Raw genomic sequence first — 16,472 nt, forward strand, 5'->3', positions numbered from 1 at the left:
TGGGTCTTTTGCCTTAACAAAGTGACATTAAAGGCTCAATTCTGGAAAGCACATAAATGTATTTTGAGAAAATTATGAGTTCCATGATCAAAATAAAGGGCTGTGTTGGGGGAGAAGAGGTGATATTAAAAAATGATACCAGGTAACGAGAAGCAGAAGGAAAAAACCTTTTTATTTCAAAAAGAAATCAAAGCAGTGCTGAGAAGAGTTTGTGTAAGCAGAAACAGGAATATTAAGGAAAAGCTAAGCCATAAGCTAAGTCATGTAAATACGTCATGGTTTGGACTGTCTCCATCTTCAGTCAAGTTCAGGAGTCACATGAATGAGTTCATCCTACAATCAGGATCTAGAAATTCCCTGCACTGTTGCTCGTTTCTGCTTTAACTGTTAATTCTTGTTCTGTAAATTGGTCTCTTGAAAAGGGAACATTGTACCACAAGGCCCCTGGGCCCTGGGATCAGCAGTGCCGGGTCAGGCTGAGGACAAACACCATGGAGCTGCCCTATGGTGCCCCTCCATAGTGGGGGTGGGAGGCATCTCAGATCTTTGTGCTAATTTAAAACTGAAGCCACATCTCCTAAAATCATCATAATTATACCGGTTGTGTGATTTGCGTGGGACATTGCAGTCATGGCTTTCCTGGTAGCTGCTGTACCAGTATGTCAGCATGAACCTGAAGCTCCCCATCATCCCAACCAAGCATGGGCATTAAGTACAAACAGTTTTACCAGGATTGTTTCAAAAGACCTCAAGCCTTTGTGCGGGGGTGATGAGAGAGAGAAATAAGACATGTTAAAATGTTTTATAAAGATATATTTTAACTTGTAAGGCACTCAGGAACCATGGTGATGGTTCCTGAAATTGCTTAAATATGAGCTCTGATCCACAGGGAACAATCCTAAGATTCAGAAAGAGCAGCAGCTGGTAATAACTTGTAGTCAGTACCTACCTGGGCTTGACTGAACAGGTGACACACATCAGAAATCCCTTGAGACTGATCCTCATGAGAATGTTGACCACTGCTTTGGCAGCATTAGGTGACCTTAACGAAAATGAGGCTCTTGCTGTAATCTTGCACTGCTGGGAGGTTAAAAACAATCTCTCATCTAAACTGCTGGGCACTTGGTGCCAGAACAAATTTACTTTTCCCCCCAGTATTTCCTTTTTTCCACATTCTGATGGACTTTGCATGGAGCTTACTGTGGCTTAGACACCATGGAGTTAAGATGAGAAAACAGATTGCTGTGGTTGTTCTGTGCATGCCAAGGGGAGCACAAAAGATTATTAATTGCAGAATGATTCTGACAGTAACAGCCTTGATCCTGCACTGAGTATCATTCTGTCACTGTCAGAACCTGTCACTGTTGTAGGAGATGTCTTGTATTATCCATCATGTTCTGGTTAGTTTTGCTGTTCACAAATATGGTTTGAAAACACAGTTGCAATTTCAAGTCATTTTTATGTTCCTTAGTTTTGAACAAGTAGTTTACAATCATACTCTAAATATTTTTAAAGGGATCCATTTTACAGAAACCTTAAAAGCTTACCATATAAATCTAGCTATTTTAATTAATATACTGACATTTTGTTGCTGTCTATATAAAATTAAGTTGCTTTTATTTTTCAACTGCAGTAGTAGCAGTATCCAGGCACTGTCCTGCAGTTCAGTAATGGAAATTTCCCAGCCTCAAAGCACACTCTGTCTCAGTCAGCTGCAATAAAACTCTGAGTGATTTCAATATTGTTGTGTGCCTTACTTGTCCTCGGTTATCTGGAGCTTGTATCTTTTGAAAACCAGCAACTCCTCATGAGCTTGCTTCATCTTGCCCAAGACTTAAAATTCAGTAAACAAGCTGGGGATGATAAGAGAATTGAATCACCAGATAAAAAGTTAATTTACAGGACTGACAAAATGAAACATATGCATATTAAGTATTTACACAGCATATGACAGCGACTTGTGAGCCTTCACTGAGTTCCTGCTACATGACCCCTGTTTTAGTGTGCTGAAGCCTTATACACTGGAAGGCTATTAAGTTCTTACAGTAAGGTTTAGCTAGTACATAATATCAGTCTCTTGATCTCTGCATTTCTGATATCACTGATTGCTAAGAAAATAAATTTAAAAAAGGAGATAAAATTATTACATAACCTCAGAAGTCTAATAATTTACAAATACTAGAACATGCACTGTGTTTCCCCCACATTTATGCTTGGTTCAGCTGTAGGCAGGACAAGTGATGCCTCCAGCAGAGGCAGAAGTCAAAGCATGTAGAAACAAGATTATTAGGATTTTATGTTGTCCAAATATTGCATTTTTAATGCTTTTTGCTCATAGCTAAAAATGTAGGGAACTTTTGTAATGCAGAGGGTGGCTGATGTGAGGACAGAGGGAAAAGGGTGATGCAAGAATGAATAAAAAAGAATATGGGGGGGAAGAATGTAAATTAAAAGTAAAATGAACAGATAGTGGGACTGAGCTGTGGGAATAGAAGGGTCCTGGTTGGAGGGCTGATATCCAGACCCCCCTGCATCTGGCTGTGTGCAAGTGAAGCCCCTGGCAGACACCCAAGTCTATTCATGGAGAACCAGTTTGGGGAATGATGCCAGGCCTTTTAAAAGCGCTCACCAGGACCTGCTTTCCCTGACGTCGGCGTCTGCTGGGGTGACGTTGATCACAAACGTGGCTGATGACTCTGATGGCACACGGACACGTCCTGCTTGTCTGCTGGTATTAGATGTAATCTAAACCATGGGCAGTGGCTGAGCAGGAACAAGTGATAGGGGACAGCACACTAATGGCATTCTGAGATTTTCACCAGGGTTGAACGTTCAGCCTGCATTAATGGCTGTACAGCCCATGACAAGTGCGTGGCAGCCTTCAGGAGCAAGCTGGAGGCTGTAGCACAGCAATTCTGGGTGAAGGCTCCATATCCAAACTGTCATACTGGGATTTCCTGGGCATGTGACAAGGAAACAGGATTCCCTCTGCTCTGCTGGGCAGGTCCTGACCTTGCTGACATGGAACTGCAGAGGAGGCAGCTCCAGGTTTATGGCTGCAGGGAAATTTGCATATTTGCTGTCTACACCTATGCTGCTGGAGGGAGGGCAGGTATCAGTCTCCTTTCCTTGCACTTTATTCAATCCACTGATCTGACAGTAGAAAGGGCCTTTACTGCTTATTTTTAATAGATTTTGTATAAATTATAGACATCAGTTTCTACAGTCCAAAACTGATGAATCATCACTTCAAAACCCAAAAATTTCTTTTGCAGTTTTGCATATCTGTAGCAGATAAAAGCTGTGAAGAGAGATTTCCTAAAGGAAGTGGTGTCACCATATTTTGAGAAAAAGAGCCAAGCTGTTGGAATCTGTGTTGCATTATGGGGCAATGCAATACCTCTGAGCACTTCCTGTTTATCATGAGATAAGTTTTCACCACATCATAAAATTGCAAGCATTTGTTAATAAACACTCCAAGAGAAAAAATAATATCCAAATATATAACCCCTGTGGCATCTGCCATTATAAACAAAAGAAGGTTTTCATTACATATATTGGAGGACAATTTGTGTGAAAGCAGCAGATTTTGAGGGTCCCATCCAGCTCTTGCTGAAGGCAATGTCACATCTCTCATTAGATCATTGCACCCCAGCACATGATTCTTCTTATATGTAAACAGCAAGGTATTTGAATGAGCAAATCTAATTTTTACTATCATCATTCATCATTTTCTTAAACAATGTGGGGATACAGAGAACAAACATCTGCAGAATGGCAGGAGAGAGTCTTGTATGAAAATGGCAAAAGTAAGATTTGCTTTTAACAACAATAATCTGCCAGTGCTGAGGTACCTAATCAAATACACAAACTGTGCAGATGTTCAGAGTGGTGCTGTCTTGCTGTGTGGCCTTTCTAACTTGTCAGCTTTGTTCCTTCAATTAATTCTTCTGGATAAATTAACCTAGCTGGGAAAGGAAGAGCTGGAGAGCAGAAGGGTGCAGATTTTTCAACACCAGCAACCTCGATGGCACAATTTGCACCCCCAGCAGATAAAATCTTTGGCAAGGAAATGCAAATTATTGTGACTGATTCAGGATGTTCTTGTGATCTGGCTGGAACTTGGTCTGCAGCTGACAGACCCACGGGGTGGGGGCTGGGGAGGGGATTCAAGGTTTCTGCCAGTTCCAAGGGGAAGCATTTTGATAGGCAACTGTGCAACAACAACACTGTACAGTCGGACACAAGACAGGCTGGTGCCTCTTACAGCTTCACCACTGTTAAATTCACTTTAAAGTTCAAAGCAAACTACAAGGCATATCTGTTTGTTCAAGATGGGAACATCTGAACTGCAGTTTCATGTGGTAAAATCCTGCTGCATGGAAATGCAAGATGGGCAATGACTGTGTACAGTTCTTGCTTCTTTAAATGGCTATAGCATTTAAAACTCTGCCACACCGACTGTTATCAGTTAGACAAGAGGAAAGACTGAACACCAGAAAGATGTTCCCTCCAGCTACCAGCAGTAGATTTAGCAAAATTGAATAATTAAGGCATTTGTAGCTTTTTGGATTTTGAAAGTTTTAACAATGGGAAAATGATCTGGCTCACATTATCTTTGTCTTACCTGACATATGGTGGTTATTATTGCAGATACACAGAGCCTCATGATAAGAGATGCCTTTTATAAGTCCAATACATCCACTGTAATCAGGCACTACATTTATCTTACTGCATTACCAAGTCTCTGGGTTTTGTTCAAGTGACACAAAATTGTTGTGAGGATATATCAGTGTCCTGAATATCAACTAACTTTTCAATATGATGTCTCATTTCCAACTGACATTAACAGCCCAATTGAATCCCTGCCCTGGAAATCCTGAGAAAAAGACAAAGGCTGCTTAAAAAAAACAAAACCAAACAAACAAAAACAAAAAACAAACAAGAAAGAACATCATTCTTTTAGAAAGATATGGCAAAATATCTGTAGGATGATGCTCTGCATCCCATTTTCCAAGTACCATTAGTAGTGGCAGGATAATGTTAAGTGATCAGGCTCTGCCAGCAGCACGTGTGGGGGAGCAGACAGCAGATGTGCAGCCACTTAGCCTCTGCCTTGTGCACCAGACCGTGGTATGGAAATGCACGTGGATATTTAATTGCTATTCAACTACAAGTTGCTTGGATTTATGAGTCTGGGAAGTGCAGATGCTTCAGTGAGGAATGAGTGTTTATTAGCACAGTAGCTGTGCTGGCCTCTCATGCAGAGAGGCAAAGTGCCCCCATCTAGAGAAAATGGATTAAAAGGGGGCAGTGCACCACTCTCGTGTCCCATTTACCTTTGTGAAGTGCAGCTGGAAAAATGCCAATATATGGATACATTTCCATCATGAACTCTAAACAGATTTTACTGCTGCTTATCACAGATAATAAAAATGCAGCAGCTGTCCTCTTATCAAAACCCAATTTAGAGAAATGTATGGCTAAACAAGGGACAAAAGCACCTTCAGGGGCAGCTACATGGATACACGAGAATAAATCCTTTAAGAGCCAGATTAGGAAGATGGGACCATTACCCTTTACTCAAGCATTTTTCCAGAGCTCGTTGCAGCAACCTTCTGTGGTTACTCTGCACGTGTTCCCTTTCCTTTTTGGTTCCTCTTGCACTACACTGTTCCCCATGCCAGCATCCTGCTGGGCTGCTGCAGTCCCACTGAATCCTCTCTCTGCCCCAGGGGCTGGTGCTGCTGGCTGACCTTCCTTCACCTCCCTGCTCAGGCGTGTTCATCCTGTGCCCTTCTGAGAGAAGCCCCACCTAGGAGGTGAAGTGAGGGGTTAAGCATCAACTAGGAGCAAGGCACTCCCCAAAACACCCCAAATGTGCAGCAAAATTCTGATGTTCATACTTCTCCCACTCATTGCAGTCTCAATTCTCACAGTGTCCAATTCTTCTCCTTTCCTGGACTGGTATATTTTTTACTGAATTCATTTTCTTACAGTTTACTGAGCTGCATGAGCTCATTAAAGAGTCAAACAAGCACCAGACCTGCACAAAGAAAGCAGCATGACTGGAAGCAGAAGCATCATTTTGATACCAGCAGTCCTTTAGATTTGGCTCAGCTGCCAGGTGATATCACTCCCTAAGACTAGTTTCAGCTCTAAAATCAGGAGGTTTGACTGCACTGCTGAGAAGCCTTCAGACACTTCTCTTGCCTTTGCCATTCTTTGCTGCACTTTTCTCTCTTTTTGAAAAATGCAGCAAAAAGCACTCATGAGGGCAGTTTTCTAATGACTACCTTAACCACCTCCTTTCTGCTTGTCCTCTGCCTCTCCTGTTTCTGCCATTTATGCTTCCCAAAGTCTCCCAGCTGTAATTCTCTGTGCTCCTGGTGCCATTGTCCTACCTCTCACGAGCAGCCTGGATCAGGAGAGCCTTTCCACTAGAAATTTTCCCTTGCAAACTGCACAAGCAAGACAGACAAACCCAGTCCTCCTTTCTCAGGACAAGTGCTCAAAAAAAAAGGTATTACACAATCCCCAAGACATGCACATTACTCACCAAAACAATCCTGGGAATCTTATTTGTGCCTCTCCTTTCTCTGCAGTGGTACCAGTGCCCTGAAGGCAGGACCCAAAGGCTGTATAAACCCAAAGCCTGCAATGGAGGGCACTGCTTTGTGCAATGATCAGCAGCCCTACTGTGAAGGACAGAAGTATCTTGCTGTGTTTGTTTTGTGATGTGTTCTGCTAATTTATACTGTTGGATTAATAAAAATAACAAGATAGAAGCTTCCAAATGGAATCCATTGCTAACTGTCCTTCATAGCTCTATTCTTGTTCCACACACATTAGGAAGTGCACATTATCTGGTAAATCAAGACATTAGAAGCAAATAAATGCCTTTATATTGTAAGGGGGGAAAAAAGCCTTTCTAGAAATACTGTAGAAACAGTCACATCCTCTATTTCTGCCTTTTATAAAAGGCTGGCTGTGTCTCATTATCATCAAGGAAGAAGTAAACAAATGTAATTTAATCAGTTCTGTCTTTGGTTGATTTGCATCAGCAAGAATAAAAGACAAAGGCAGAATGGAAAACAGCAGCTTTGTGCTAAAAGTTTCAATGCACAAAATACTTCTTTCTCCAGCTGTCAAACATTAAAAAACGCTCTGCATACCAGTAATAATAAAAGTGTCAAACAATTGACCACAATGGGAATCACAATGCTTCATTAAAAGCTCTAAAGCAGAGTAGAAAAGGTTCCAGACATTTGCTAAACAGAACTAAATGCTCAGATACTTTCAAAAAGTGTCAGAAGATGCTTTCATCTAGTCTAGTCACGCAGATAAATATCTCCTTGCTTATTCCAGCCCAGTCTCCAAGCTCCTGCTGTTTCAGCAGTAACAGCTGCATGTGCCACTTGCTGTCCTGAGGCAGCTCTAGTGCACCACAAGAGGTTAATGTCCTCTCCAGCGATGAGGCTCCATTGCATGTGGCATTGCAGGGATTTAATCAGTAATTTTGTATTTACATACATAATTATGTATTATTTGAGAGCCTAACCTATTTGTTCAGCTGACAGGCGATGCTGTGATAAGGAATTTCAGCAGACAGGATATTTATAGATCCTTTATCTCTATGTACAATCAGAGCTAAAACATCAAACAATACCCCGAATGAAGGGTTGTTCCAGTTCAACTTTACCCCATTGTTGCTTTTCCTTTTTATTTTTTCTTCCTATGTCTAGTTAGTACCTAAAACTTGGCAGTGAGGGAAAAAAGAGAATGTGACTCACACTGACAACTTCATTTGCTGTAAGAGACCTCAGTAATTGCTCTAACCCACTTACAGGAAAGCTACCCCTCCTCTTTCTCTCCTTCTCCACCCTTGGACAGAGTGAGGCCACGCTTGTAACAGGAGCAGCAGGCTGCTCCCAGAGGTCAGGCTATCACTTAAGGAGTAACCAGGCCTTCCTTTTCACTTTTTTCTTCTGCATTTCAAGTTAACCCCTCACAAGAATTTAGAGCAGCTTCAGCTTAAGGGGCATCTTCCCAACATGGCTTTTTCATGAACCCAATAATAAGCAGGGTTTGCAAAGGGCTCACAGCTCAAACACAGCAGGGGTGAAGTGGCTGCTCCCACAACATGCAGGGTTTGGCAGCCAGGACAGCAGCTCCAGGATAAAGCTGTCGAGGAGTCAAACAATTGTGGCCTTTTCCTTTCCTTGTGAGATGGGGGCAGGGAATGGTAAATAGAAACAGAAGAATCAGCACAGTGCCATGCAGCACTCTACCAAAATATATTTTCATTTTTACTTACATAATCAACATGAGAGCACATTCGTAGTGAGGTGGCGGAACAGATGGCAAAGCCTTCGTTTTCAGCAAGACGTTAATTAACAACAACTCGGGTTTCTGTGAGAGAGAGGGTTTGTTCTGCTCTAGCAGGGTTGAGATGGGTGCTTACTACATAAAGCAAAACTCAGTTTCCCCACACAGAATTGTGATTTCTTTTTTCCATTACATCCCTGTTACTTTTCCAGGATACTCTCTAACACAGCAACATCCCAAATGCAAAGCCTTATAAAAAACCATCACAAGTTTGGGTCCTACCAGTAGCTTGGAATTCTCCTTGCAAATACTTTTGAACACTCTGTGGACATATAAATACAGAGAGGAAAGGGAAGAAGAGCCTTGAGTAAGGGAGTTGTGTGCAACTTACACTGCAGGTGAGGCTTGTGTTATGTGTAGCAGCTTTCACAGAGATATGATTGAAGCTAAAGCTTCTTAGATGCTCTGCATTAAGTTCTCTCTCCTCTTTCCTCTGTTCCACACACTTGGACTTGACATCTTCAGCACACTGATGTAGCTGAGCTGGAAAGAGCTGTCCCAAGGGGGACTGAAGCAGAAAGTAACTATGAAAGATATTTATTCAACCACAGGCAGAGAATACATCACCCAGACACAATGAATAGGGAAATGGCACATGAAGCCGAAAAGTCTGGCCTCTATTTTTCATCTGATAAGCTGTCTGGACAGTCCACAAATATCCAGCTCTTCCCTCCCTGTGCTGCCAGGTTGCTTTTTCCTGCTTTACATTCAGCATCAGTGGTTCTCCGGAGTCACACCCAAGTCCTGCAGAGGCCTGTGGCCACATTCCTCGGGGGATTACATCCATCCCAGCAGGAGAGAGGGAAGAGATGCAGGCCAAAAGGGATGGGCAAGCAGTGGGGAGGGAGGAGTTGAGTGGAGCAGGGAAGGAGTGAGCAATAGGGAACATCCAAATTAACCCAGGCAGGAGCTGGAAGGCAGTACTGGAGAAAAGGGAGAGGGGAAGCAGTCATACACTCCATTATGTAAAATAGGGCAACAGGGCATCTGGATTGATCTGCTGTGGAGCTTGGAAATGAAGCCATTATTCCCACGTCTCAGCACTCATCCCTGTGCTGCCAGCAAAGCTCTAACACCTGACAAGAAATGTCTCTGCCCATTCTAGTGACATGCACATCTAGAAAGGTTGCTGTTCCATTACTCCCACTTCCTCTGTGCAGGCAGTAGATGGCTGTGGGTCTGTGCTGCAAGCTGAAAATCACACCTTATTCATTACCCAGAGGGACTGAACAATATATTTGCAATGATTATTTTCTTCAATGTGTGTTAAAAACATAGTTGAGATAACTGAAAAACTACATTACAAGAATACTGCAGTTATCAAGTCTAACTAAAAATGAGTATGTGGTTGAACTAAGAGTGTCTGCTCTACCTTTCAGCACTTACTTTAAATTGAAATTTCAGGTAGGCTCCTGTGCCTATTGCTCTCAACAACAAGAAAACACATCCTAACATTGTTATACTGAGCACAACCAACCTGCAGAATTGTACAAGACTTTGGCCTCCACCAGTTCGTGTTGTGTTAAACTGGAAATGGGCCACAGAGAATATCTTGCATACATCAGATGGCAGAGATTCTTTGCAGGATGATTCTCAGGAGAAGTGCCAGATATCACTGAAACTGTGCTTAGGAGGTGCAAAGTAAAAGAAAGAAAAGAACACCAAAATGGTATTCTGCTTAGCCTGTCCTCCTCTTGCAGGGGTTAAGAGGGAGATGTGAGAATCAGCAGAACTGCTTCTGTACTTACAGCTGATTTTTTGGGAGGAGAGAAGAGGGATGAAAAATCCTTTGCAGATATTACCTTTAAAAAAATATTATCAGCATAACAAGAAGTTAGCTCTTCAATCAAAACCAAAAAGAGAAGCGACCAACAGATGCACAGACAAGCACTGACTTCAGTGGAGCTGCAAGGCTGAATTTGGCTCCAATTCTGTGAAGTACTTTCAAAGCAGGAACATACTGCATACAAATGAGCATTAAATAATTCGCATCATTAAGAGAGCTCTGAGCAGCTCATCTGGACTTGGAAAAAAGCTAAAGCAAATGTAGATTGTTTGAATACCATTAGGGACAGTCATTAATGAGCACTAAGGCATCTACAGTATTGACACAGTGACCCATCCTCCTTCCCAGGTTATTTTCTTTATTGATTTGTATTTTCTTACACATGAGCTTTAGAGTGTGACAAAGCTCAGCAATTCATGTAGGAACACCCCTTAAAGCACTATACAATTACATTTTTTGTATAGTGCATCTTTTAATTTTGGTTTTAGAGAAACATGGCCCTGTCTGTTTGGTGTAGATACCATAGACAGCTTCAACACCAATGAATATCAAAGAAACAAAGGCAAATAGGTAAATGGATTCATCCAGAGTGACACAGAAGGAGCTGTGTAACAGAAACAGTCCAAAGGCTCTGGATGCCTGGTTTCCAGGCTGAAGCATTTCACTCAATCAGCTCTAAGCAGAGCTGCTGTAGCACTGGGATAAACTGTAGCCTCATACCATATCTCAAATGCTGGGAAACATATGGGACAGTGCAGGGACAATGCAGAAGAGATCAGGTGAAGAACACAAATTGGGCAAAGAACCGAAGGTACCCAGGTGCCAGAGCTGCAGGAGTTGAGGAGTGATGGAATACTGAGAGCTAAATATGTGCAGCAAAGTGCAAAGGGGGAGGCAGGGGCAGGCACCAGCCTACAGGCAGTCGAAGGGGAGCTGGAAGGAATCCTTAATGAAGGCAGAAATCATTCTGGGTGACTCAGAATATTGGTATTCACAAAGAGAATTGAGAACGGGCAAAAATAAATAAAGCTGAAAGCAAAACCCAAAGGCCAAATCCCTCTCAATAGCCAGAACGCTGATATAATCTGAGCAACCAAACAACAGGTCCTTGTGAAAACCCCTCTCCAGCTACTTCCTGCACACCAGCCTCTCTCCCAGGCTGGGGAGGGCTGCAGGCAGCTCCCACTGCCCAGCCTGGGAGCTTTGCAGGCTGCTCTTGTGCTGACACCTTTTTTTCTGCAAAATGCAGCCCTGGTGGTCCTCCCTCCACACCCCCAGCCCTTGGCTTTCCTGTGACATCTCAACTAGTGCATTGTGTAACGTCACAAACTTCCCTGAGCAGCTCTGTGTGGCTTTCATTAGCTGCCAGCTTTTGTACATGACACAGGCACACACATCAGTCCCTGACAGACCCAAAGGCACAGTAGTTTTATTTATGAGTGAGTTTAATGCTAGCCAGCTTCAAGATCTTGCTACCATCAGCCAAAAATATCTGCAGGCAGCATTTAACTAAAACCCCAAGCTCTACAAGTTTTACAGTGAAGATTGGAAACCAGGCTAGTTTCAGTTTTATTTTTTTTTATACAAGTGTGATGACTTTTGTTCTTTCCTTTTCTTCATTTTTAACTTTTCATTGAAGAGTAGTCAAAGAAGTTACAGTTCTATATTTTGGAGCTGAGATCAGTAAGACTGAAGAACAGGAAAGACTTCCTGACAGTGAGATCTATTAGTCAATGGAGCAGTCTCCCAAAGGAGGTGCTGGGAGCACAAGAAGTGCTTTAGCAGAGCTAGAGGCAGCATTAAGTGCTCCAAGTGCTGCAGCCAGCTGCAGAGGATTGCCATGAGACACAGCAAGGACTCCTGCCATTAGCCTGCTAATGCACATCCTGGCCTGGCCAACTGCTAGTGGGAATAGCTCACTGACTTAAAAGGTCATTAACAAGAAAATATTAGAAGACAATTTTCTAATGACAGGGGCAGCCTCTGCAATGTGTCTTCCATTACAAAAGGTGATTATTGGTAGGGGGAAGAAACAAACAGTTTTTGTTAGTATTTTTGTATTAGGGCTCCTTCATTAGGTCTTCCTTAAATACCTAAAAGTAAAAACCACTAAATTGCTCAGATCCCCTTCATGTCTAACTTGCCCTGCAGAAAACAGTCCTTCCCCATCTCTTGCTAGCATTACCAAGGAAATAAAAAAGTATAAACCACCAATTACAAAGGTTTAAGACTGACCACAGAGATCTATAAGCTCTTTACATTAGAAAGCAAACAAAACAAAGAGAAATTGAAATACCACAATTCAGGCAAAACCCAGCTTTATAAACTTTTCCATGAGAAAGAACATAATTGGTGAGGGGAGGAAGATTAAACTATTTTCCAAAGGTTTTAGTGTCAGTACAAAATCCAGCACTTGAAATGCTTTCCTTACAATTTTCTGGTATCACTGCACTATGCAGCAGGAACCTTGTCTCAGTGGTTTAGCTGGTAACTTTCAAACACCTTGTATTTAGACTTAAAATATAACATTAGTACTGGATGTCTGGAATTTGATACTCACTTTAGTGTCCTGATCCATCAGGACACAAAAAATTGTACAGGCAACCAGCCATAGGTCTATGGTAAGAGTAAGGTCTGTCCATGTATGAGTTTATATTTTTATCACTCTGAAAAGATGGAAATCCTTTGGAGGGAGGACAGAGAGAGGGAGAGGATTACTGTTTGGTTTTAAAAGTACACTCACCAGTGCAACACCAAAGCCTGCCTGCACTGTTGAATTTGACCTTTGTCTCAATGGTAACATTTCTGTTCTTCAGCAAGATATGGGGTAGAAAGAGGGACTTGGCAGAGTCATCTCAGCAGCTGATCCATTCTCCCATCTCCAAGTCCATCGTGGTGGGGCTCAGCAGGAGCAGGGCTAAAGCAGCTGTGCTCCAGGGAGCCTTCTGCCAGCCAGCACTAAGGAGGACATGGTACCTGTAAAGACCAATGACCTTGTGCCATTTAAGTCTGTCAGGGAAAAACTCTTGATGTGCCTCCACACTCAGCCCATGCTGGTCATTCCAGCTGCTGGAACAGTTGTGTGGAATTAGCTGCATCAACAGAAAACAATGGGGTAAAATATCTGTTGTCAGTGACCCAACTCACGTTACCTGTGCTTGTCTGTAACCCAACAATTAGATCCATCGTTAGCAGCTTGGCTTAATTATAACTTAGAACTTCTCCAAGCATAGACTTTGCTCAAGATTTTAAATGACTATAATTAATTAGGCAGAAAGCCTCAAGTGTCTTCTCATCCATTGTTAGAATTATTTTTTCCTTTCCCCACATTTGACACCAGAATGTGGTTTCATAAAGGAACTGGGCTGCCAACTAGAAGATTAAAAAAGAGGCATCTCTTTGTAGAGAAACACCTTTTATATCCTATATAAAGAGAAAGAAGGCTTCAGAATTTTTTAATCTTGACTAAGATGCAAAAATGAGTATCATTCTAACTTACACTTGTTTAGTCCCAGCCCTTATAGGAAAGACTTATTTCTTGCCTCCCATTTAAAAAGCTTTTTGCACCCTCCCCAAATTTCTGCTGTTATCAGAGATCTGGTATCAGGCAGCTGGGCCCCAGCCTGAACCAACTGCTTGAATCCTAATCAGCAAAAAGCAAGCCACAGAATTACTGCCAGAAAAATGGCAACATGTTAAAGGACAGAGAGGAGGAAGGAAGGGGTTATCATGCAAAGAAACGCTTCCCACTGGGCTTTTCAGTGCCCACCCGCAAGACGAAAACATGAAAGGCAGGACAGCACTCGCAGAGAGCTCTCTAGTGCAGACCGTGGCTCTCTCTAGTGCAGACCGTGGCTCTCTCTAGTGCAGACCGTGGCTCTCTCTAGTGCAGACCGTGGCTCTCTCTAGTGCAGACCGTGGCTCCCGCTGGGGCAGACCGTGGCTCCCGCTGGGGCAGACCGTGGCGCTCCGTTCGCTCCGGCCGGAGGAAGGCGGGAGCCCTCTAGGGGCGGCACACGGAGCCCTGGAGGGATCTGGGCACCTGCCGAGCCCTTCGCCTTCTCCCTGCCGAGCCCCTCCTGCCTTCCCCGGGCACAGGAGCGCTGTCCTGGCACCTACAAGGGCTCAGCACCTGAAGGTCTACACAGAAAATCAGGCTGGGTACGAGGAAGTCCCAGGCTTTTTCCTGGAAGTGCTTACCCTACAGCCCGGAATATGATGTGGGAAGTCTCTTTTCCGTGGTTGGTTCAATCCTCTCAGGGAAAACAGAACATCACCAAAGTGCAGACTGCAGTTCTGGAGCTAGCCTGGCTCACCACAGCATAGCTGGAATTTTTTCTTCTAGGCTATGCAAAAAGGACTTGGTTTTGTCTTACTGTGTGCCTCAAGCATACTGTGAACTCTGGTATAAAATGAGCAGGTTTATCTTTGTCAAGGCTTGTTCAAAATAGTCCTTTCCAAGATCTACTTCTATTTGAAGGCTAGGTAACAGCTGCAGCATTTAAACATTTAAATATTTTCTCATTCTAATGAGAACTTAAGATCCTTTCCAAACAGCTCAACATAACAACATGAGAACATGGCAAACTCAAACTTCAAAACATTTTGACTCCAGTAAAAAAAAACCAAAACCAAACAACACCCAAAACAAAACACAAGCATCAAAAAGCCTCTAACCAGATATTAAGAATTTACTGTAGTGCAACCAATAACAGATTTTGTTAGTGATCCAAACCAGAACACTGCAAGAACAGCTTAACAGCTTGGGTTTTTTTAATATAAGAGATATTGACCGTAAAAGTCCTGCACAGTTACATGAGCAAAACTGCAGTATTGGTTTGGTGAAACAGGTAAATACCCATTACAGTCTCTACATGTAATTTACAAACAACTTTCTGCATGACATATTCAAGGTTATGCTCGATTTCTTAAAAAAAATAAAATTAGAGATAGTAAGATGAAAGCCTGTAATCTACATTAGTGCTACTTGAATAGCAAACTTGATCTAGATGCAGAAGATGTTTTCTCTATCCCTCACCAAATGGCAGAGATGTGAAGTCTGCATTACTAGGAGAACCCATATTTCTTAAAGTTCTCCCAGTCTCTGAAGAAGCACTTCTGCTCACTCCATTTCCCAGGTGGAAAGGACAGGCATTTCCAGGCTGTTGGCAGAGCCCTGGTTTTGGCTGGGATAGAGTTAAATTTTCTTCCTAGTAGCTGGTACAGTGCTGTAGTTTAGATTCAGTGTGAGAATAATGTTGATAACACACTCATGCTGTAAGTTGTTGCTAAGCAGTGCTTACTCTAAATCAAGGACATCTCAGTCTTCCAGGCTCTGCCAGTGAGGAGGTGCACAAGGAGCTGGGAGGGAGCACAGCCAGAACAGCTGACCCAAACTGGCCAAAAGGCTGTTCCTTGACATTCACTTCCATAGGCTTATTGATTGTTTCTTGCTCAAACCCTTCAGCAACAGAGCCTGCAATGACTGGAATCCTGGAGCAGAAGGTTGGCTCTGAGCCCCATGTTGAACACATGGGTGGTGGGGATCTGTTGGATGAGAAGGAAAACAGTCACGAGTACAACAGCACTGCCAAGAATCAGCAATGCCTGGATTTCATCTCCTACTGCTCAAAAGGAGACTGCAAAGCCAATGTCGGGCACCAGCACGGAGAAACAACAGTGATGGCCAGTCCTGTTCTCAACTGCAGCTGGAATGGGCTCTGACCTAGAGGAAGGCAGTGCCCTTTGGGAAGGGAAGCACCAGGGATTCCCATGAGACACTGGAGTGACTTTGTTCAGCTCTGTGTTGTTATTGGCCAAGATCAGCTGTAGCTGCCTTTGGACTGTGGAGTTACCTGGCTGATGGATTCCCACAGCTGCTTTACAAAACCACAGAAGTACAGCACCAGTCAGCTGCTGCTTGTGCTCCCTGGTGAGCCCAGTGAATCACAGGCTGGATTTGCTGCTAAACCTAGTCAAGCAAATTCCCAGCCCACACTTTTCTAGGAATTTGCTGCTTTTTTAGAGATTATTACAAGTGAAGTCTCACCCCGGCAATTCTTCCTGTTAAAAGAATAAAATAAAAGCAAACCAAAAAAAGACATTTAGAACCATGAAATGGAAGATATTTTCAAGAGACTTGAGGTTTGATCTGAAGTAGGTTCAAGCACGCCCATAACATCTTGACCAGAACACACCTGATGATTCATTTGGTTATACTTATTTTTGTATTTCAAGAATACTTCATCTGCTTCCCTGTGATGCAGCCTTCTGGGTTCTTGTAGACTTTTATTCTCTC

The sequence above is a fragment of the Agelaius tricolor genome, unplaced genomic scaffold (genome assembly GCF_023055355.1).
Source record: "Agelaius tricolor isolate 1412-34295 unplaced genomic scaffold, bAgeTri1.0.p SCAF_20, whole genome shotgun sequence".
Classification (NCBI taxonomy): domain Eukaryota; kingdom Metazoa; phylum Chordata; class Aves; order Passeriformes; family Icteridae; genus Agelaius; species Agelaius tricolor.